This window comes from Lepisma saccharinum, chromosome 2 (assembly GCF_977018435.1).
Source record: "Lepisma saccharinum chromosome 2, izLepSacc3.1, whole genome shotgun sequence".
Classification (NCBI taxonomy): domain Eukaryota; kingdom Metazoa; phylum Arthropoda; class Insecta; order Zygentoma; family Lepismatidae; genus Lepisma; species Lepisma saccharinum.
The window spans coordinates 77,696,838-77,721,925 of NC_139230.1; positions in this window are offsets into that span (position 1 = coordinate 77,696,838).

Sequence of the window (25,088 nt, forward strand, 5' to 3'; positions counted from 1 at the left end):
TTAATTTGTTTAATATGGAATTAAGAAAAATCCTTCAACAGCGGAAAGAATCCATAATTGTTCCTGTGATAAAATGAACTGCAATAATTATCGTGGAATTTCTCTACTCTCAACAACATATAAAATATTATATGTCATTCTTTTAACAAGACTAACCCCATACACTAATGAAATAATATATGTGGTTATCGATGTGGATTTAAACGTAACAGATTATTTTGTTTCACATCAGACAGACACTTGAGACAAGTGTGAATATAATCAAAATGTCCTATCAGCTATTAACTGATTTTTTAAAAAGCATATGATTCGGTCAAAAGAGATAAATTAGTCGATTTAAAATACCTAAAAATCTAGTTAATATGTCTGAAAAATGTACAATTCATGATAGGTCATAGAAGAAAAATGCATCATATCTATTGATCTTTAATTTTGGCTTAGAATATGCTATTAGGAAGGTAAAAGAAACTAACGAAGTACTAAAAATAAACGATGTGACTCAACTGTTAGCATATGCAGATGCTATAAATACAATTAAGAATAATGCTAAAATATTTTTCAAAGTAGCTAAGGAAGCTAGCAAAGAGAAAATTACAGGCCGCAACCAAGTGATAATTACTCGATTTCAACCAGTTTCCAAATTCAAGTACTTAGGAGTAATACTAACAAATGAAAAGAATGATTAATTCGGAAAAATGCATGTTATTTTTCTCTTCATAAACTTTTGTCTTTTCCTTTAATATCTAAGAAACTAAAAGTTGAAATATACAAAACAGTAATTTTGACTCTGGATGTGAAAACTTGATCCCTTGAAGATAAATTGAGAGTATTTGAAAATAAGATCCTCAGGAAAATATTTCAGCCTAAAAGGGATGAAGAAACAAGTGAATGGAGAAGGTTACATAATTTAGAAGTACATAATTTATATTTATTTCCAAATATTATTAGATTGATGATTAAATCATTAAGACTTAGGTGGGCACGAATGAGAAAGGAAAAAAAAGAAGGGTTTACAGGATTCTTGTTAGGAAACCTGATGGTAAAGGACCAAAACGAAGATGGAGATGGACCTAAAAGAAATCGGTAAGGATGGAATAGAATATATGTAAATCTTGCTCAGGATAAGGACAAATGGAAAACCTATATTGCTGCAGCCATGAACTTTCGGATTCAAGAAGGCTAGAGAGTTAGTTAGTTAATTGGTATTCAATGTAATATAATTTCACTTATTTCAGAAACCTAAAGGCAGCAACATGATATTCATATTGCAAAGGAATTTCTACAAAACTCATTTTCCTCGTACGTTTACCAATAGCACTTACATCCTGTTTTACTTCAAATCTTCAATTATGCGATGCAAGAAGAGAAGAATTTCCTTGACTTGATAACATGAGTTTGAGCGTTGAAAGAAAAATAGAAATGTTAATTAAAGAGCTGTGCTCAAAAAACAATAGAAACACGCTTTTGACTGACGAGCGGGAAACATATTAGAAATCAAGGACGAAAATTATAAACTGCGAATGCATGCTTCAGAGGAGAGGGGATATTCAAAAGGAGGTGGAACACAGTAAAGCTCTTCCATGATAATTTTTGCTTTCTGATCATAAACGCTGTTGTAATTATTATTATCATCATTGAATGGTTAATTAGGTGCTCTGTTTACGCTGTCCCTCCGAATGAAAGATGGAATATATACAAGCCTGCGCCTCCTAAATTCATCGTGGATATGAGGATGAATCGCGAAATGAGACGAACCGGAAATTTCCAATAATTTATTTTTAGAATATGCTTCGTTAAGGAGGTCAAATGTCAAGTTCCGTAATTGGATTGCTATTCTCTTTATAACTTGTTAATTTTATTACGAACGAAGAAAGAATGCATGGCACTTAATGCTGTAATATTATTGATTATATCATCGTTTATCTTGTCCGCATCGATTAATCTCCTTATGTTCTTCTTATTCGTCTTGTCGTATTCGTCCAGACCTTAACGTTGAAACGTTTATATAGGTACGATGGAATCGTTTACCTTAACGTTGAAACGTTTATATAGGTTCGATGGAACGTACTGTCATCCTCATCTTCACGATAAGTCAAACGTGTCACGAAAATCGGTTGAACAAGAGAGAACATAAAAAAAAAATAGAACCTTCGAATCGCGTTCTTCAACCTATCTGCCCCTGGAATGCTACAAAAAAAAAATTGTATTGGATGAAGATGACAACATCCATTGCTGAAATTTCTCCGGCGTTCGCTGGATGATCATGAAAAATTACATTTCTAAAATTGCAGGGAGAAGAAGTAGTGATAGTCAGCCGCTTGAGCAACTTCAAGTGGGTCTCAGTGTTGCCAACTCACCCCAAGAAAATTTCACCATATGATATTTTACAGGCGACGCTAACCTACAAATATGAGTTTGCAACACTGACTAGTTGCTTCACAAATCTTTTGCTTCTTTAAACATTTTGCCATATGATATTTCAGAGGCGAAGCTAACCTACAAATAAAAGTTGACAGCGTAGCCTTCTAAGATGATAAGTATGCAGTAAGATGAAGAACAGTTGGTGATGCTAACTGGCAATAGTGGTGGCGGTGCAGTGTTAATGCTTCCCCCCTCCTCTTCTTCTCTGTCTTTCCTAGCATACTGATCTATTGCATGCTAACCAAACCTCTTAAGCAATATTGGGAGGCAGGCTCTTGTAACGCCCCGTATGTATGTATGTAATGCGATTTGGGGGGAAGGGGGGCCAAATTTTGAACTTACGGCTTAATTAATCTGCATGCATGCTTAATGTTTGACTTCTTCGTTTCTAGTTCAACATGAGATACACACAATTTTACTTTTTGAAGTACAGATAACATTTCTGATTAATTTTGCTGTCTAAATTTAAAGTGTGATCTATCGTGAACTAAACTAACCTCACTCACCCACCCAGATATAGCCTTACAGGTGACTCAAAAGCAGAAAGTAGTGCATAGCGTGACAGGTGAACTAAACTAAGCTCACCCATTCACACACACACACACACACACACTATGCCTTACAGAGTAAGGTAGCTATATAACTTGTAAGGGGCAACACACAAGATCTATTGGAAACTAAATTAACCTACGACCTAAGCCATTGACACACACACCAAGTCTTCCAGATAGGGTATAAGCAACTAACCTCTTGCAATTGTTTTTATATTTTCTGACGGGGAAAATTAACCTACGGCTAGCAACACTGTTTGAACTGCTTTCGACGAGCAGTGTTACCAAACTTACACTTCGCAAATATTTGTTTCTATAGGCTAAAGCTAATGCTCTACAGCTAGAAGCTTGAAACATATACTCACAAAACACCCTAGCAGAGTATGCTAACTTACCTCATGTAAAAAATATTACCTAGTACGGGTTAAGCTGTGACATACAACTAGCGATTGACACGACCACCTGACGAAAATAAGACACACAGACAGAGAGAGTGAGACAGCTTATACGCAGTTTTCCTACACATGTACTGGGATTAAAAGGTAACTTGCAACAACTATTTCACTCACCTCCTATCAATATCGCCTAACATATAATAAATTAACCACAGGTTTTTGATACTTGCTGCCAGAACATGGTGGTTTTAGACTGTAAATTCAGCCCGATTATTCTATTTGTGAAGAAAGAAAAATGATGATGCCTGCATTTGGAATATATAATTCTTACGGTATTTTGCGTGCCCCAGTAACCTTGCAATCGATTCACGGAAGCTATGACGTGTATTTCCTGTTTCGCGAACATACGAGAACCTTTCACAACTGTTTTTAATGTTGCATCAGATAATATATTGCAAGAGCGAGTTGGTTGTGTATATAAATCTAGTCTTGGGAATGGACATGAATATAATGTCAAAATTATTGCATAACTTAAAACATTGATAAAAAGGACATTTATTGCACTGCGCTTTCTAGCAAAGGTAAATGTGGAATGCAAAAGCTCAGTCCCCGGCCCCTCAGAGATTCGAATACTGTTAGGTTAAACAGCATAAAAATTTCATCACTGACAGCAAGCATTGTCATATGGACAAAACAGATCTAGTAATGAATTTATAACCTGAGCTGTCTTGCAAGTCTCTCGAGTTTTATATCTGGTGAAGGAATATGATGCCACTATAAACTGTACACAAAATATGCAGTTCCTGGCATGAGATGGACGAGGCTTATGAACCTCGACCTATACAGTTGTACAATGGATGTTTTTTTTATTAAAGCATAGCGGTGTCTTTCCGTTTATTTCCATGTCAACGAGCGTGCATGCAAAGAAGGGAGAGAGACCATAACAGATAATTCATATTTCGATTTTTGCTAGTCACGATTCACCTGCTATCTAGAAGAACACTGGACGACGGCTAAAAAAACAAGGGAACAAGAGAAATGTTACCTTTTACTCCTTTGCCTGTGTGTGATGAAATAGTTTTACATGCATATGGCTGCATCGTGATGCGAGGCTGAAAGCAATTCTAAATCAGTTTCGGGCATCTTCGCGTTCAGCCAACAAGGAAAAATAATAATAAAACATTACACATTTAGGGCGCAACGGCCACAGTACGGTATTGTCCATGCATGTTAAATTTTTTTTTTTCTGAATATACATACATATCACTTTTGCAGTCTCCAGATGGGACCGGAGCTTTAGTTTTTTTTTTGTTTTTTTTTTGGACAAGGGGGTTCAGATCAATGCATGGATTAAAACTTTTGTTCACATCAAAATAAAAGAGAGAATTTTACTCCACTGCTCACTTGTTCAATATTTTTATTATTGAAAAGAATGAGGCGCCGTATAGTCTTCCAAGAGCACACCTCGAGGCGTACCTGCATGTATGCAGAAACATAGTTAACTTCTGTTGTCAAGCAAATGGAGATTAAAAAAAGAAGCGAAGCTATTTTGGTTAATGGTAACGATGAGGATGAATAATGGTTGTTTGGTGAAATTGAGGAAGTGGGGCACGTCTGCTTCGAAGCGCATTACACCAACAACTACAATTGTCCCCCCTCCCCACACGAGGCGGTTAACAGAGGTGTACTTTTGTCGGTCTACGATTCTGAGAGCTTAAGTTACAATGTTTACCTATAGCTGTACATATAGAGAAAAAAAATGACATGAGCAATAAAATGTAACAATACCGATCTAGACCTTCGTCGGGTGACGTAGTGGCAATCCCACCCCCGATGGTGTATAGACTTAAATGTTTGCATAACATGAAATACTGTTAATGGAAATGTGTCGCGTCTAATGTTCAATATAAAAATCGGATGACAAGAAAAATAAGAAAAGAAATGTTGCGGGCAGATACCCAAACACACATATGATCAGACAGGAAATCAACGATGCGTTCATAACTAACATGTGATTATTCAAAATTGAAATAGTGCAGTGAGAAACAACCAACTAACTAACTTTCTAAACTTCTTAAACACGAAGAGGACAAATATAAGCCCATCCTGATCTGCGTCTATTCACTCTTTTTCCATCCTAACCGATTTTGCTTTTAGGTCCATTCAACCCCTCATTTTATACGAGCTCCCACTGCCCTGATGGTAGAGGAAGCGAATCTATTTATCCTTGCCAAGTAGGACGATGTGTGGGAGTCTAATTTATTTATACATGTGGTTGCTTGGATGCTTACAGAGTATGACAAAATACCCAAGGATGCCATAGCTTGTGCGATTGAGGCATTTTCTTAAGTACATATTTTGATGAGTGTAAACAATTAAGTAAGTCACAAGGGACTGAGGCATGGTTCGAATTTCTCGGTCTAGGTCCCCTATTAAGAAGTTCTTCTCGAAATTATTCAACCACTCTCTCTTCTCCTCCTATCTTCGTAACCAAAAAAGGTTTTCTCAAACGTTTAGACGACTACGATAACGTTGAAATGTAAAACATTGTTGCATTGTAATCAAATGAATTCGTTGAATATGCATAACAGTTCTCTCTAACCTAATTGAACATTGAAAAATAAAATTCAACAATTAATGTTATTAATAGAGTTAAACATTTGCCACTCTGAAATGGCGACGGAGAACAACTAGGCTATCATAACATCATTTTCAGCAGGATAATAATAACAATATTATATATATATATATTAAGGATTAGGCCCAAGGGATTCTTATTTCACTATTTTATTTACTACACTCGTTTCTAACCTGTCCACATTGGAAACCGAAAACACAAGTACGAGAAACTAACTTAGGAGAGGACATACAAAACTCTGCCGGGCTCATCTTGAAACTTCAGTAGATATTTGTCATGGTACTCCCTTTCTCTACCCCTCCTTAAATTCGATTCGAAAGGCACAATCATTCCAGTTCTTGAATAAGAAGCGCGTATGCTTTCAGAAAGAGAGAAGAAGAAATAAATAAATCAACTCATTGCATATTCTTCATGTACGTACGTGTATTTTAAGCTTGGTAGCAATGTGACAAGAAACAATATGTTTTTTTTTCTTTTACTCTTCAAGGAAGTTTTTTTTTTTTTCAACTTTTTGTTGGGTGGCCCAACAGGAGTGGACGAAATAGCTTATTCATACAAAACTGGAAGCTTGCTTTCCTTTCAACAATGGAAAACATATTATTTCCAGTGAAATATCGACTCAACTACCTAGAACGGCTACCACGGGCTTGGTGACTGAACATTAAAAACTACCGAGCGACTTACTTCACAGCAGTGTCACTTAGTTTCAACAAGAACAGTTCAAGGCTTTCCGGGTGTCCTGCAAGGTTCGGCATTTATTTTTTTAATAGCAAGAAGATGAACTCGCTTTACAATATGAAGACCCCTCTCACTGTGTCTGTTTTGGCGAACGTCACGACTGTGTTTGTGTCTGTACTGTGAGTAAAATAAAAAAATTGGAATATATCAGGCAATGCGACCTCTTTTTTCGTGATCCGAACTTCGAACAGAAACTTGCAATTATGCTTGCCGAAATTTCAAGTGATGTGTCAGATATTGAATTTTTCCAATACAGAGGGCGAAGAATATATTCAAAGCAATCATGATACTGATTCATATGTGTCAGTTGACGGCGATGAAGACAACCAAAGCAGTGGACCTGATATAGTAAGTGACAAATATTTTTATGGTAAAAAATAGATTTAAGAGATCTTCAGTGGAGACTACGAGACCGGAATATAATAAATTTCTTTTTTTTTTGTTTCATCCCGAACTACAGAGAAGAAACAAAATAGATCCAGTTGATGCATGGGGCTACATTATCACAGACACTATGCTGGAGAACGTGCTAAAATGGACAAACAAAAAAAAATTGAAAATGTGAGAAAGAAATACGTTAAATCTGATAGAGTTGTGCTCAAATCTTGTACCCTTACAGAACTGAAAAGCTTCCTTGGCCTCCTCATTTACAGTGTAATTTTAAATAGAACAACAAAAACTTTCGATCTCTTTTTGCTACAGACGGAACAGGACATACTTCGAGTAACCATGTCATCAGCTAGATTTGCAGTACTTCTGAATTGTATGACATTTTTCAACCCTGAAAGCAATTTTGCAAGTTCTGAGTGAATTTAATGTCAATTCTCAAGCTTGCTATTCGCTTCGTGCTAATATAACTAGAATTAATAATCAGAACCCATTACATTTACAATACTTATCTCTATTGCGATAAAGAAACAAATGGGCTAGAGTTATGTGAAAACGAGAAAAAAGCTTTCTGTAAATAGGCAGGCTGTAGTAAGACTGTGTAAACCTAATTTTGATACCAACAGAAATGTAACTACTGATAACTGGTACACTTACATGGAATTTGTAGATGTACTGTTAAAAACTGGGCTAACTATTGTAGGAACAATGAAAAAAGAACAGAAAAAAGATTTCACCACAATTTCAGGCTCAAAAAGAACGAAAAGTTGGAAATAGTATATACAGCTTTACGAAAAGTGTTACAATAGTTTCTCAAGTACCTAAAAAAAAGAGGAAAGCCGTAATTCTCATTTCAAAATTTTGTGTTTTGTCTAACAATTGATTAAATTAAGTACCGAACATTATCGAACAGCTATTCTCGAAACATTATACTGAAATGTTTACATTATAATAAGTGTCCTTGCATAGCCGTTCCAGTCTTCAAACTGCTCCCAACACGGCTTCTGCTTGCTTTTCAATAAAATCTAAATTATGTGCAGTTCAATTTACGGTGCTAGCGTGTCTCACTGCTACACGGAAAATCCTACAGGAGTTTATTTTTCCTGGAGCTCTGAGACTCACCAAACCCTATATGGTACTGAGTATCCTCATCATTGCGATGTAAAAAGAAACATGAGTGTCCGTGTTGTGAATGGAAGGGCCAGAAAATCGCATGTCATGGCTTTTGATGTTATCTGTAAAAAAAAAAAAAAAGGATAACGAGAGCGAGGATTGTGTCGGAAATAAACGTGTAGAGGGCGAGGCTTGTAGCATGAAGTTTAAAGAATGCCAGTTTCTAATAGCTCGGTATTAACCAACTAATTCTCTTGCCTTCTTAAAACCGAAGGTTTAGCAACAAAAGCCTTCTATCTCTCGCCCTATAAATGAGCAAGATCAATCAAATTTTCTTTCTAATTCTGTGCAAATCACACGGCTGGATGCTTGCGTGAATCAGCCTCACTGTTTATTCTTTCCGCTAGCTTTTGACCTTGACCATTGATCATGCATTTTTATTGCATGTTTCCCATGTCAGCACAATATATTTTTCTCTTGGATCATTCATGACTATGAGGATGAAAAAATCAGAAATGCAATGATATTTAACAAGCAGTATATATGTTAAAAGTTCCTAGAGAGGGATGTACTTGACACAAGAATATAATTACCAGAGAATGATTGATTGAATTGCAACTTTAAGTTCGCTTTATGCAAGGAAAGGCAAATCAGGATTGGACCTGTAGATCGAACCACCATGCGCCTCCAACAGGTATCAATCAAAACCTGGCATTTTTTTTATTACAAGGCGACAACGCTACCACTTCGCCATCGGCAAGGCATAATTACCAGAGAATAACTGCAACCGACACAGTGAGAGGGGTCTTCATATTCTAAAACGAGTTCATCTGTTGCTATTAAAAAATAAATGCCGAACCTTGCAGGACACCCGGGAAGCCTTGAACTGTTCTTGTTGAAACTAAGTGACACTGCTGTGAAGTAAGTCGCTATGTGTTTTTTTTTTAATGTTCAGTCACCAAGCCCGTGGTAGCCATTCTAGCATCTTAGAAAGGTAGTTGAGTCGATATTTCATTGGAAATAATATTTTTTCAATTGTTGGGGGGAAAGCAAGCTCAGTTTGTATGAAAAAGCTATTTCGTCCACTCCTGTTGGGCCACCCAACAAAAGTTGAAAATAAAAAAAAAACTTCCTTGAAGAGTAAAAGAAAAAAAAACATGTTGTTTCTTGTCACATTGTTACCAAGCTTTAAACACACGTACGTACATGAAGAATATGCATGAGTTGATTTATTTATTTCTTCTTCTCTTCTTCTGAAGGCATACGTGCTTTTTATTCAAGAACCGGATTATTTGTGCCTTTTTTTTAAAAAAAAAAATCGAATTTAAGGATGGGTAGATAGAGAGAGTACTATGACAAATATCTACTGAAGTTTTAAGATGAGCCCCGCAGAGTTTTGTATGTCCTCTCCTAAGTTAGTGTCTCGTACTTGTGTTTTCGGTTTCCAATGTGGACAGGTTAGAAACGAGTGTAGTAAATAAAATAGTGAAATAAGAATGCCATGGGCCTAATCCTTAATATATATACGTTGATAAGCATATTGTTATTATTATCCTGCTGAAAATGATGTTATGATGATAGCCTAAGTGCTCTCCGTCGCCATTTCAGAGTGGCAAATGTTTAACTCTATTAATAACATTAATTGTTAAATTTTACTTTTTCAATGTTCAATTAGGTTAGAGAGAACTGTTCTGCATATTCAACAAATTCATTTGATTACAATGCAACAATGTATTACATTTCAACGTTATCGTAGTCGTCTAAACGTTTGAGAAAACCTTTTTTTGGTTACGAAGATAGGAGGAGAAGAGAGAGTGGTTGAATAATTTCGAGAAGAACTTCTTAATAGGGGACCTAGACCGAGAGATTCGAACCATGCCTCAGTCCCTTGTGACTTACTTAATTCTTTACACTCATCAAAATATGAGCTTAAGAAAATGCCTCAATCGCACAAGCTATGGCATCCTTGGGTATATTGTCATCCTCTGTAAGCATCCAAGCAACCACATGTATAAATTATAGTCTCCCACACATCGTCCAACTTGGCAAGGATAAATAGATTCGCTTCCTCCACAATCAGGGGAGATGGGCAGTGGGAGCTCGTACAAAAGTCAGTATACCATGAGGGGTTGAATTGACCTAAAAGCAATATCGGTTAGGATGGAAATATAGTGGATATATAGATTTTTCTCAGATCAGGATGGGCTTGTATTTGCTATGATTTCGTGTCTGATCATATGTATTTGGGTTGAGGCTCCGTATCTGCCCCCGCAACATTTCTTTTCTTCTTTTTCTTATTATCTGATTTTTATATTGAACATTAGAAACGACACATTTCCATTAACAGTATTTCATGTTATGCAAACATTTAAGTCTATACGCCATCGGGGGTGGGATTGCAACAACGTTACCACTACGTCATCCAACCTAGATCAGGATATGTATTGTTACATTTTATTGCTCGGGTCATTTTTTATTTTCTATATGTACAGCTATAGGTAAACGTTGTAACTTAAGCCCTCAGAATCGTAGACCGACAAAAGTACACCTCTGTTAACCGCCTCGTGTGGGGAGGGGGGGAATTGTAGTTGTTAGTGTAATGCACTTCGAAGCAGACGTGCCCCACTTCCTCAATTTCATCAAAATAGCTATTATTCATCCTCATTGTTGGTATTAACCAAAATAGCTTCGCTTCTTTTTTTTTACAATTTTCGTAGTGATCTCCGTACGCACTGGGCATTTGCAGATTAACAAAAAATGTCTGAAGTTTGAACACGTGACCCTCCCTTCATACCGGTGCAAGCTGTTTTTTGTCATTGTTCTCCCGGATTATTCAAAGTGCCTAATTTTCGCATATTCAAATACACACAGCTGAAGGGAGTTCATGTCATATTACTGATTTTAAATTGTATTCTCGGGGCCATGCACACATTTCCTAACATTGCTACCTTGTAGTCGATGAGTTGTGCAGGTACAGCTGTGAAGTTGTTAATAAGACCCAACACAGACAAGTCCCCCAACACTGCTTTTGGACATAGATATTTTTCTTTTAACTAGCAAATTGTTATGATTACAGTACACCCATATCAGTATAGAATAACATGGTGCCATTTTCTGTTTCTGTTGCCAACAAAAGCAAATCTACAGACCACAGGTTCGAGAAACAAGACATTTTTTTAAAAAAATTCTCCAGCACATAACATGGACCACCTATAGCGATGATATAATATAGATTGAATTAACAAATATAATTCAAACTTATGTAATGAGATTTGGTTTAGTATTTAAGCACAGCAGAAAAAACAAACTCTCCATTCGCTTAACATCAGAGGTTAACTATATTTTTGCATACATGCAGAAGTACAAATGTACGCCCCGCGAGGTGTGCTGTTGGAAGACTATACAATGAGACACGGCGCCTCATTCCTTTCAATACAAATGAGCAGTGGAGTAAAATTATTTCTTTTATTTTGATGTGAGCAAACGTTTTAGTCCATGCTTTGATCTGAACCCCCTTGTACAAATAAAACAAAAGCTCCGGTCCCATCTGGAGACTGCAAAACTGATATGTATGTCTATTCAGAAAAACCAAAAGGTTTTAACATCCATGGACAATACCGTTGCGCCCCTCCATGTGTAATGTTTTATTTCCCTTGTTGGCTGAACGCGAAGATGCTCGAGACTTCTTTCGAAATTATTTTCAGCCTCACATCACGGTACAATTTCATCACACACAGGCAAGGAAGTAAAAGGTAACATTTCTCTCGTTTCTTCGTTTCCATCGTCCAGTGTCCTTCTACATAGCGTGACTAGCAAAAGTATTGAAATCGAAATGAGAATTATCCGTTTTGGTCTCTCTCCCTTCTTTGCATGCACGCTCGCTGACATGGAAATAAACGGAAACACACCGCTATGCTTTATTAAAAAAAACATCCATTGTACAACTGTATAGGTCGAGGTTCATAAGCCTCGTCCATCTCATGCCAGGAACTGCATATTTTGTGTACAGTTTATAGTGGCATCATATTCCTTCACCAGATATAAAACTCGAGAGACTTGCAAGACAGCTCAGGTTATAAATTCATTACTAGATCTGTTTTGTCCATATGACAATGCTTGCTGTCAGTGATGAAATTTTTATGCTGTTTAACCTAACAGTATTCGAATCTCTGAGGGGCCGGGGACTGAGCTTTTGCATTCCACATTTACCTTTGCTAGAAAGCGCAGTGCAATAAATGTCCTTTTTATCAATGTTTTAAGTTATGCAATAATTTTGACATTATATTCATGTCCATTCCCAAGACTAGATTTATATACACAACCAACTCGCTCTTGCAATATATTATCTGATGCAACATTAAAAACAGTTGTGAAAGGTTCTCGTATGTTCGCGAAACAGGAAATACACGTCATAGCTTCCGTGAATCGATTGCAAGGTTACTGGGGCACGCAAAATACCGTAAGAATTATATATTCCAAATGCAGGCATCATCATTTTTCTTTCTTCACAAATAGAATAATCGGGCTGAATTTACAGTCTAAAACCACCATGTTCTGGCAGCAAGTATCAAAAACCTGTGGTTAATTTATTATATGTTAGGCGATATTGATAGGAGGTGAGTGAAATAGTTGTTGCAAGTTACCTTTTAATCCCAGTACATGTGTAGGAAAACTGCGTATAAGCTGTCTCACTCTCTCTGTCTGTGTGTCTTATTTTCGTCAGGTGGTCGTGTCAATCGCTAGTTGTATGTCACAGCTTAACCCGTACTAGGTAATATTTTTTACATGAGGTAAGTTAGCATACTCTGCTAGGGTGTTTTGTGAGTATATGTTTCAAGCTTCTAGCTGTAGAGCATTAGCTTTAGCCTATAGAAACAAATATTTGCGAAGTGTAAGTTTGGTAACACTGCTCGTCGAAAGCAGTTCAAACAGTGTTGCTAGCCGTAGGTTAATTTTCCCCGTCAGAAAATATAAAAACAATTGCAAGAGGTTAGTTGCTTATACCCTATCTGGAAGACTTGGTGTGTGTGTCAATGGCTTAGGTCGTAGGTTAATTTAGTTTCCAATAGATCTTGTGTGTTGCCCCTTACAAGTTATATAGCTACCTTACTCTGTAAGGCATAGTGTGTGTGTGTGTGTGTGTGTGAATGGGTGAGCTTAGTTTAGTTCACCTGTCACGCTATGCACTACTTTCTGCTTTTGAGTCACCTGTAAGGCTATATCTGGGTGGGTGAGTGAGGTTAGTTTAGTTCACGATAGATCACACTTTAAATTTAGACAGCAAAATTAATCAGAAATGTTAACTGTACTTCAAAAAGTAAAATTGTGTGTATCTCATGTTGAACTAGAAACGAAGAAGTCAAACATTAAGCATGCATGCAGATTAATTAAGCCGTAAGTTCAAAATTTGGCCCCCCTTCCCCCCAAATCGCATTACATACATACATACGTGGCGTTACAAGAGCCTGCCTCCCAATATTGCTTAAGAGGTTTGGTTAGCATGCAATAGATCGGTATGCTAGGAAAGACAGAGAAGAAGAGGAGGGGGGAAGCATTAACACTGCACCACCACCACTATTGCCAGTTAGCATCACCAACTGTTCTTCATCTTACTGCATACTTATCATCTTAGAAGGCTACGCTGTCAACTTTTATTTGTAGGTTAGCTTCGCCTCTGAAATATCATATGGCAAATTGTTTAAAGAAACAAAAGATTTGTGAAGCAACTAGTCAGTGTTGCAAACTCATATTTGTAGGTTAGCGTCGCCTGTAAAATATCATATGGTGAAATTTTCTTGGGGTGAATTGGCAACACTGAGACCCACTTGAAGTTGCTCAAGCGGCTGACTATCACTACTTCTTCTCCCTGCAATTTTAGAAATGTAATTTTTCATGATCATCCAGCGAACGCCGGAGAAATTTCAGCAATGGATGTTGTCATCTTCATCCAATACAATTTTTTTTTGTATGTAGCATTCCAGGGGCAGATAGGTTGAAGAACGCGATTCGAAGGTTCTATTTTTTTTTTTTTTTTGTTCTCTCTTGTTCAACCGATTTTCGTGACACGTTTGACTTATCGTGAAGATGAGGATGACAGTACGTTCCATCGAACCTATATAAACGTTTCAACGTTAAGGTAAACGATTCCATCGTACCTATATAAACGTTTCAACGTTAAGGTTCTGGACGAATACGACAAGACGAATAAGAAGAACATAAGGAGATTAATCGATGCGGACAAGATAAACGATGATATAATCAATAATATTACAGCATTAAGTGCCATGCATTCTTTCTTCGTTCGTAATAAAATTAACAAGTTATAAAGAGAATAGCAATCCAATTACGGAACTTGACATTTGACCTCCTTAACGAAGCATATTCTAAAAATAAATTATTGGAAGTTTCCGGTTCGTCTCATTTCGCGATTCATCCTCATATCCACGATGAATTTAGGAGGCGCAGGCTTGTATATATTCCATCTTTCATTCGGAGGGACAGCGTAAACAGAGCACCTAATTAACCATTCAATGATGATAATAATAATTACAACAGCGTTTATGATCAGAAAGCAAAAATTATCATGGAAGAGCTTTACTGTGTTCCACCTCCTTTTGAATATCCCCTCTCCTCTGAAGCATGCATTCGCAGTTTATAATTTTCGTCCTTGATTTCTAATATGTTTCCCGCTCGTCAGTCAAAAGCGTGTTTCTATTGTTTTTTGAGCACAGCTCTTTAATTAACATTTCTATTTTTCTTTCAACGCTCAAACTCATGTTATCAAGTCAAGGAAATTCTTCTCTTCTTTGCATCGCATAATTGAAGATTTGAAGTAAAACAGGATGTAAGTGCTATTGGTAAACGTACGAGGAAAATGAGTTTTGTAGAAATTCCTTTGTCAAGTTGAATACCATGTTGCTGTCTTTGGTTTCTGAAATATGTGAAATTATATTACATTGAATACCAGTTAACTAACTAACTCTCTAGCCTTCTTGAATCCGAAAGTTCATGGCTGCAGCAATATAGGTTTTCCATTTGTCCTTATCCTGAGCAAGATTTACATATATTCTATTCCATCCTTACCGATTTCTTTTAGGTCCATCTCCATCTTCGTTTTGGTCCTTTACCATCAGGTTTCCTAACAAGAATCCTGTAAACCCTTCTTTTTTTTCCTTTCTCATTCGTGCCCACCTAAGTCTTGGTGATTTAATCATCAATCTAATAATATTTGGAAATAAATATAAATTATGTACTTCTAAATTATGTAACCTTCTCCATTCACTTGTTTCTTCATCCCTTTTAGGCTGAAATATTTTCCTGAGGATCTTATTTTCAAATACTCTCAATTTATCTTCAAGGGATCAAGTTTTCACATCCAGAGTCAAAATTACTGTTTTGTATATTTCAACTTTTAGTTTCTTAGATATTAAAGGAAAAGACAAAAGTTTATGAAGAGAAAAATAACATGCATTTTTCCGAATTAATCCTTCTTTTCATTTGTTAGTATTACTCCTAAGTACTTGAATTTGGAAACTGGTTGAAATCGAGTAATTATCACTTGGTTGCGGCCTGTAATTTTCTCTTTGCTAACTTCCTTAGCTGCTTTGAAAAATATTTAACATTATTCTTAATTGTATTTATATCATCTGCATATGCTAACAGTTGAGTCACATCGTTTAATTTTAGTACTTCGTTTAGGGCCTCCCCGATGGCACAGTGGTAGCGTTGTCGCCTTGTAATCAAGGGGTCGCGGGTTCGATACCCGGTGGAGGCACAAGTGGTTCGGATCCCACTTTAAACTGTAGTTCCAGTCCCGATTAGCCTTACTGTGCATAAAGTGGACTAAAAGCAACAAATCAATACAATACAATAGTACTTCGTTAGTTTATTTTACCTTCCTAATAGCATATTCTAAGGCAAAATTAAAGAGCAATAGATATGATGCATCTTTCTTTTATAACCTATCATGAATTGTACATTTGTCAGATATATTAACAAGATTTTTAGGTATTTTAAATCGACTAATTTATCTCTTTTGAACGAATCATATGCTTTCTTTGAAAATCAGTGAATAGCTGATGGGACATTTTGATTATATTCACTCTTTTCTCAAGTGTCTGTCTGATGTGAAAAAAATTAATCTGTTACGTTTAAATCCACATCGATAACCACATATATTATTTCATTAGTATATGGGGTTAGTCTTGTTAAAAGAAAGGTATATAATATTTTATATGTTGTTGAAAGTAGAGAAATTCCACGATAATTATTGCAGTTCATTTTATCACAGGAACAATTATGGATTCTTACCACAGTTGAGTGATTTCTTCTTTATTCCATATTAAACAAATTAATTTATGAATTTGACATATTATCGAATTCCCATCATACTTAATTAACTCAGCTGGTATTAAAATCAATGATATGTGCTTTCTTATTTTTTTAGTCTTCTAATCGCATCTTTAACTTCAATCAAGTTAGGTTCTCCTGTCTGTACTTCATTTACTTCCGATTTATCTCCTACATGAACATTTAAGTAGTTCTTCCATTTATTTAAAATATCTCTTGGATTCGAATTCTTGAAGAGACGGAGAGGGTTGAGTTTTTCGAGAATATCACGCATTGCACGTTTATAAGTAATTATATTTTCAATAGAAAGCGCATCCTTTATCGATGTTTCATGAGATTTGGTGGCCAATTAATTTTGATGAGGGAGTAGGGTGCTCATGTTCGAGAGCCGTCTTTCTTTGATTTCCACCGATTTGGAAAAAAAAGCGTACAATTCAAACGAAGCAACAAAAAAGAAATATTGTGTGTGTTCAAGGTGGAAGGGTGGTGAATAACTTTTCTTTTTCGTTGTTGGTGTAAAAATCAGAAAAAAATAATCCGTCAAATTTTGTGTTCCGTGTTAGAAATGTCAGTAATCCTTATTTTTTAAAAAATATAGTTGCGTTCGTGAATATTTTTTAAAATGGATTTTTCTTCTTTAAGATTTTTATAATTTTTCATGTAGCAATTTTCGCAGATCATTTTTTTTCGATGATGGTATGTTGTAGTTTTATGGGGAAATTATATAAAAAATATATTTTCACACCCCGTAGTTTCCAGTGATTGTTCTTAATGTTTGTGGCAGTTAGCGAATTATACTCTTGGCGTGATGTGGCACGGAAGTAGATTGTTAGCGTGGAGAACTGAAAAAAAGAAAACTGAGAGTGAAAACTGCAAGTTTTGCCTCCTTGAACTTGATGAATTATTCGGAACATGCAGTTTTTATAGTGACGTGCACCTGGTATCGAAGATTCTAATGTATTTTTTGTTTTGGGTTATAAGTGTGTTATTCGATACAAAACTGGATGCCCTTTCTGAATTTTGAACTCCACATTATTTGTAATCCAACCGATGATAATGCAAATGGGTGACATGATAGCAAAGAATAAAATGTTGCAAAAGTTGATCCGTTTATCACGATAGGGAAAATTTTCATTATCCTCAGATTACAAATTTTCTCTTTTCTCCGATATCTCTATCTTGATCAATTATCTCCCTACCTCTTAGAAACATGTTCTGTACCTTTTTTAAATGTACAACAAAGGCAGTTGACTGTTGTTCGTCGCAGCAAGGGAATAATATTGCTCAAGGAAGGGCGTGGTGATTTAACACATACTCACAAAAAACAATCGTAAAAAGTGTCAGTTTCCAAATTCAAGTACTAACAAATGAAAAATTATATTCATTCGGAAAATGTGTGTTACTTTTCTCTGTCTTCTGAAAGTTAAAATATATACAAAGTAATAATTTTGTCCATGGATGCAAAAAAACTTCGTTCCTTTCATTGAAAGAGGTACATACATGAAGTGTGTTTAAAAAATAAAATCATGTTGCATTGAACAAAAAAATGTAAGAACAACGTTGTTGCTTGTAGAATTGTTAATAAGAATATGAAACTAGATGAGAGAGAGATAGTTAATATAAAAGGGAAGAATAAGTAAGATAATATAAGTATAATATCGCAGAAACTAAAAAATTATTATATTATAAATACATAAAATCCTAAGAAGTTTGTGTCTCCTAACAGATCTAAAGGACGAGACAATAATATAACCAACTAATAATATAACGAAAACTCACATGGAAAAATCTTCTCCTCTTTACATCGCAACGACGAGGATAAATAATGATAGTCAATTCCAATTTTGTTGATCAATCTTTTTCTTTTTTCAGATGCCGAAATCAACTTTTTTCCCCTCCTATCAGATGAGAAAAAAACTTTAGTTATCACACATTCCATTCATCCATGTTAATTAACCAAGAATATGCTGTTTTTCGATAGGTTCTCTTTTTTCCCGTACACGTCCAGCGAAGAGGAAACAGGCGGTTAGGCCTCCCCGATGGCGCAGTGGTAGCATCGTCGCCTTGTAGTCAAGGGATCCTGGGTTCGATACCCGGTGGAGGTACATAGTGGTTCGGATCCTACTTTAAACTGTAGGTGCAGTCCCGATTAGCCTTACTGTGCATAAAGTGGACTTAAAACACCAAATCAATCAATCAATCAGGAAGCAGGTGGTGGTCAACGATCGCACCAACATCAAAATCATATGCGAATTTCACAATGCACTGCCCGACGACACCGTGGGCAGCGTCATCCTGGTCGCCGAGAAGTCCTTCGTCCAAAATGTGAAAAACAAAAAAATAACAGAACAGTTCTAACGCATCAAAATTTGTGAGGGAAACACACAACCTCTGAAAATTTTACATGTCCAGCGAATATCTCGAAAACGGTAAGAGATAGCGCGAAAATAAATCGAAAAATCTCCCCCGTTGACCCCATTGTCGATTTTGGAGATGTAGAGTACGTGTACGAAATTTGGAGGTCCTAAAAGTTCAAGGGCAGAACAATTGCAGAAAATATATTTTCGTCGTCCAAGAAATAATCGTAGATGATATGGGTCGCGTCTCTGAACATTTTCCAAGTCCAGCGTTAAAAATTGCGAATATCTCAAAAAGGGTGAGAGATAGAGAAAAAAATAAATCGAAAAATCTCCCCAAACACCACCCTAGTCGATATTGGTGATGTAGAGTACGTATGCCAAGTTTGGTAGTCCTGAGTTCAAGGGTGGACCAATTGCCGATTTTTTTTATTTTTTTTTTGATTGCTCGTAACTTTCGATAGGATCATCGTAGACACATGCGTTAGCATCGGCTCGGGCTATCAAGATAAACATAGGTTATCATGGTTGACCCCTCTGTCGAAAATTGTCCCAGTCCAGCGAATATCTCGAAAACGGTGAGAGATAGAGACAAAATAAATCGAAAAATCTCCCCAAACACCACGCCTTGTCGATTTTGGGGATGTAGAGTACGTATGCCAAGTTTTGGTGGTCCTGAGTTCAAGGGCAAGGGGTTCCCCCCAAAACTTTGATCACTCGTAACTTCCGAACATATAGTCGTAGAGAGGTCGGGTTTAGTGTGTTGGTCGAGTCTCGATGTCCTCTGTCCTCCCATACCAAAATTAGTATAGGTCATCATAGAAACAATTTTCATCAATCGAAAAATTTAAAAGTCCAACGTGTCTCTCAACAGGTGAGGGACCAAAAAAAAGGTTTGGAGCTCTCTTTTGCACCATATGACCCGGTAGGTTAATTTAGACCGGAAAAAATAATCAGTGAATAGGTTAAGTTATATCACGTAAGATCGTGAGGCACAAAAAAAATCGTCATGAAAGGCTACGAGGCTAAATCGGAAAAAAAAAGGGCTCAAAGGGCTCATCCTTTTGTGAAAATTTAGTTGCCATGAAAATTGCACTAAAATGTCGTTGAACGCTATAAAATCTACAAAAAAATCGTCATGAAAGGCTATAACTGAGGTTAAATCGTAAATAAAAGGGCTCATCCTTTTTGTGGCCAAGAACCGCCTAATATACACTACTCTGAATAATAAATAAAAACAGGATTTGTTGTTTTTTGTTTTTTTTGCCTACAAGTTCGTTTTGTGGCTTCGTCGGTAACAATGTAATTTATGTTTATATTATTTTAAATCGCCAAGGGGACATTTATTGAATGTAGCTTTGGTGTAGAAAAATATGATATGAATTATGAAATAATGATAGGAGATTTTTCTTGTGCGTGAAATGTCAGTGCATGTCCAAACTAATGATGGCCAGATCCGGATCCTCACGGATCCGAATTCCGGATCCAAAAAATTTTCGGATCCGGTACCGGATCCGTTTGGCCATCCCACATGAGAGCTTCTTTGGAAAGTAAGAATGTGTTTATAACATATTGTTAGCTGCTAATATACATGCATATACATATATATATATATAGTGCGCGTGCGCGATTTGTAATTAATACACTTACAAGTGAGGTTATATAAGTGTCCCCCTCCGATTTCCATGAAACTTCGCAGGTGTATAGAGGGGCCCAAAGGAAGAAGTACTTGTTTTGTGTTTCAGCTAAAAAACTGTTTTAGGCGCAACACCCCCCCCCCCCCCAATCAAATGTCAAGATGAGGAGAAATTGAAGTGGGGATCTGACCCCGAAACCACGTAAATATGGCATAGGAAGAAACAGGGAGCATAGGGTCCCTCTATACACTTGCCAAATTTCATGGAAATCGGAGGGGGACACAGGGGTCAGATCCCCACGTCAATTTGTCCTCATCTTGTCATTTGAGGCGGGTTTTGCCCCATAAAACAGTTTTTTAACCGAAGCAAAAAAAAACGTATGTCTTCCTTTGGGCCCCTCTATACACCTGCCAAGTTTCATGGAAATCGGAGGGGGACACAGGGGTCAGATCCCCACTTCAATTTATCCTCATCTTAACATTTGAAGGGTGAGTTGCCCCCTAGAACAGATTTTTAACCGAAACAAAAAAACACGTATTTCTTCCTTTGGGCCCCTCTATACACATGCTAAGTTTTATGGAAATCGGAGGGGGTCACAGGGATCCGATCCCCACTTCAATTTGTCCTCACCCAACATTTGAGGGGGGGTTGCCCCTAAAACAGTTTTTTAGCCGAAACAAAAAAACACGAATTTCTTCCTTTGGGCTCCTCTATACACCTGCCAAGTTTCATAGAAATCAGAGGGGGACACTAGATAACCTCCCTTGTTAGTCTTACACTTTGTAATTATATAACACTGCATATATTACGTATAATGTTTTAATTTAATTTTTAAAACTGTAACTGTAGAACAATTGTATAATTTTTGTATAATATTTCTATCTTGTTAAATATGTTAAAAGTTTCATCCTGGAATGGAATGTCTCACATTTATGTGTGTTTCCATTTCCAATACATTCTAATGAATACATATTCGTTTCAATGGAATTTACAAAATCACCTCTGATATTTTATGCTAAACAAGTAAGATTATTTTTGTGCACGAGTGTGTTAGCCGAAGAGTAGCAAATTATTTTAGGAACAACACTTGAAAAAAAATCTTGTAGGACTAACAAATGAAAAATTTCTTTGTAATCGAAGATCATAATACCTTTTAAGGTGTGGTAATATTATAATGGGATTGAGATACGAAACTATCGGATCCGGATCCGGATTTTCGGATCCGAAACCGTAATTTTCGGATCCGGATCCGTTTGGCCATCCCTAGTTCAAACAAGTGATCGTCCTTACGAATGAAAAACTCTTTACATATATCAAATATTTAATTTGGCTATTATATATATGTTCTTTGAAGGCTGTGTTAGGGTTTCGGACATGTATTTATTTGTTAATAAATATTACCTATTTTTGAAGATTACCTGCGGTATTGGAATTGTACAAAGTAATTCGGGGTTATTTTTCAGTTTCAGAATTTGTAAAGGAGACAAAACTTCAAGGTTCGATGTAAGCATTACATCGGATTTGCCCTCGTACTTTTTATTTAGTGCAAATCTTTCAATTCCGAGTTCAACGATGAATCTACTGGTTGCTGCATGTTATTCGAGGAAATCAAGTCTTGTTAATGCACCCGGCCTATGTTGTATGCCTGCTTAGTGAAATGCATACCACAGTTTTGTCCGTCGAGTTAACATTAAAAATAAGATAGATTTTACTGTTGCCTTGCGCAGAAACAACACATTTCCATGTTGAGAGTTACAAGAGCCAGACCGCCCGAATTTTGAAGTTGCTCAGTGTTGTTGATATCAAGATGGATAATAAAGAATTATAAGTGGTGCTAGTAGTGGTTATGGACCGGTTGACAAACATTAATTGGGGATCAAAAAAACCTCAAAAACTCACTTTCTCTCCACGTTCTGCGACTCATTTATTGCGCTGACGATGTTTCGCAGCGAAGAAAACAGCACCAAAACATCAAAAACTCACTTCAATTCACTGAAGTGGGCCACAGTGTTGCAAACCTACGAAAATTTCATCAAAACCTCAAAACCTTACTTTCTCTCTACGTTCCGCGCCTTCATTCGTTGCGCTGACACAGCGTGATGAGTAAATAATGCACTCTCTCATCCTTGAAGGATGAATGCACCTTATCGTAATTTTCCAAGTCCCGGTCAAATGTTTAGGCTATATATATCGTGACCTTTGTAAACCTACCTCTTTCGGGAACGATGTGCCACACACACACGCGCGCGCGCGCCTGTATTGTGACGCAAGCAAACAAACAAAATAATAATTGTTTTTTTTTTCCACATGTATGTAATGCGATTTAGGAGGAAGAGTGGGGCCAAATTTTTTGAACTTATATTGAAGATATATATATATATATATATATATATATATATATATATACTTATTGTATTTAGTGTTTTTTTTCGGTATCGAAAAGCGACTGTCATATCGTATTTGAAAAAAAAATATTACGCTTTTGCCTGTGGATATCCAGAAAAACGACAATTTCGTTCCCTCTCTTTCTGCGTGTGCTATCAACGTTGACACAATGACACAAATTCAACAATACGTAGGCCTTGGGACGAAGGAAGTTATACTTCCTTGTTTTTTTTTTTTTCAATAGCCGAACGATGGAATTCCCTACTGACGTATACAATTTGTTTTGTTTATATTTCAATACACATGATGCTTAGGTTACAACAGTTGTTAACATCAGGTCTGAGAACTGTTGAGAAATAGTGACGTCAGTTAACAGCATTGGTAGCAGTGATGCGATGCGATGCATTAACTTGTGAATTTTCGAACTCGCAAAATGATGTGGCTGAAATGTAGGGGAAGAATGTTCTAGAGAAGATTGTCTCGGATTTCTATTGGTCCACGTTGCGTTGGCTGTTATTTCACTTTTGACCTAATTAGAAAACCGTATAAAACTTAAAGCGCTAGTGTAGAAAGTTCTCTTTCATTTTGAACGTCAGTGAAGAACATTTCCGCAGGATTTTCCAAAAGTAAGTAACTTTGTTTCTTAGCTTGCATGAGTTGGCTTTGATTTATAAGTATGGCATTGCTTTTGTGAGTTGATTCTTGAAACGAGCCTAACAGATATAAGAGATTGTGGAAGGAAGGTAACTTTCTGAAAAACCAAACAGCTCTTATGTATTGTGGAAGAAAATATACTCACAAAACATGCAAAAAGAGAGAGAATATAGAAGATGTTTCATGTCTCTCTCTGCTTTTATATATTTGAAGCATGCATTTTGGTAGCTGGAATATCTTTTTTCTTCTGTGTGCCGTTGTTGGTAGGTAGGAAATATGTGTGCGGGGCATATTTCAAAAAAATAAATGTGTTAAATTGTTAGAGGAAGGCAAGAAAAAATGGAGGAGAGTTGCGTGTTTTTTATATCTAGTGGAAGTACTGATTGATTGATTGAGTTGGTGTTTTTTTTAAGTCCATTTTATGCACAGTAAGGCTAATCGGGACTGGACCTACAGTTTCAAGAACCACTTATGCCTCCACCGGGTATCGAACCCTTGATTACAAGACAACGACGTTATCGCTGCGCCATCGCAGAAGCTAGTGGAAGTACTGATTGATTTCATGTTTTAAGTCCACTTTATGCACAGTAAGGCTAATCGGGACTGGACCTACAGTTTCAAGAACCACTTGTGCGGGTATCGAACCCTTGATTACAAGGCTACCGCTGCGCCATCGCAAAGGCTAGTGGAAGTACATAGTTATTCGAATCTTATTTATTTAAAATATTTAGTTTTTTTTATGCACGCTTATTGATTTTAAACCTAAAATTAAATAAAATCCGGCAATTATATCCAATTATACTTATGGCTACAACGAGCATTCGCAAAAAAATATGGCTTGAGATTTTTTTTGCTACGTAAACAAAATGGCCGACATGCCAAATATGAACAGGCTATATAGATTTGAGAGAGAGATGGATAGAAAAAAAAGTTAATTAAAATTTAATTTCATGATTGCAACACGGAACTTAATGATTGATTGATTGATTTAGTTTATTTTACTTCGCGTTTTGTACCTCTTGGTTAATTTGCGAAGATTGGGGATGAGTGATGAAATGGATGAAAATGGACATTCACAAACAACCATACCCGACCGGGATTCGAACCCGGGACCCTTGGCGTCGCAGCGCGATGTGCTAACCACTCGGCCACAGGGTCGGGCAAACACGGAACTTAAATATACATACATAAAAAATTAAATGTTTGGTGCTGATCACATCACACATTACCAACTATGTATTGGACTTTCCATATGCACAGATATGAATTTATTTTTGCTTGATGTAGTGCAAATATGTCGTCAGGGGCCTCCCCTATGGCGCAGTGGTAGGCTTGTATTCAAGGGTTCGATACCCGCTGGAGGCACAAGTGGTTCGGATAACACTTTAAAAACTCTGTAGGTCTAGTCCCGATTAGCCTAACTGCATATAAAGTGGACTTAAAAAAACACCAACTCAAATGTT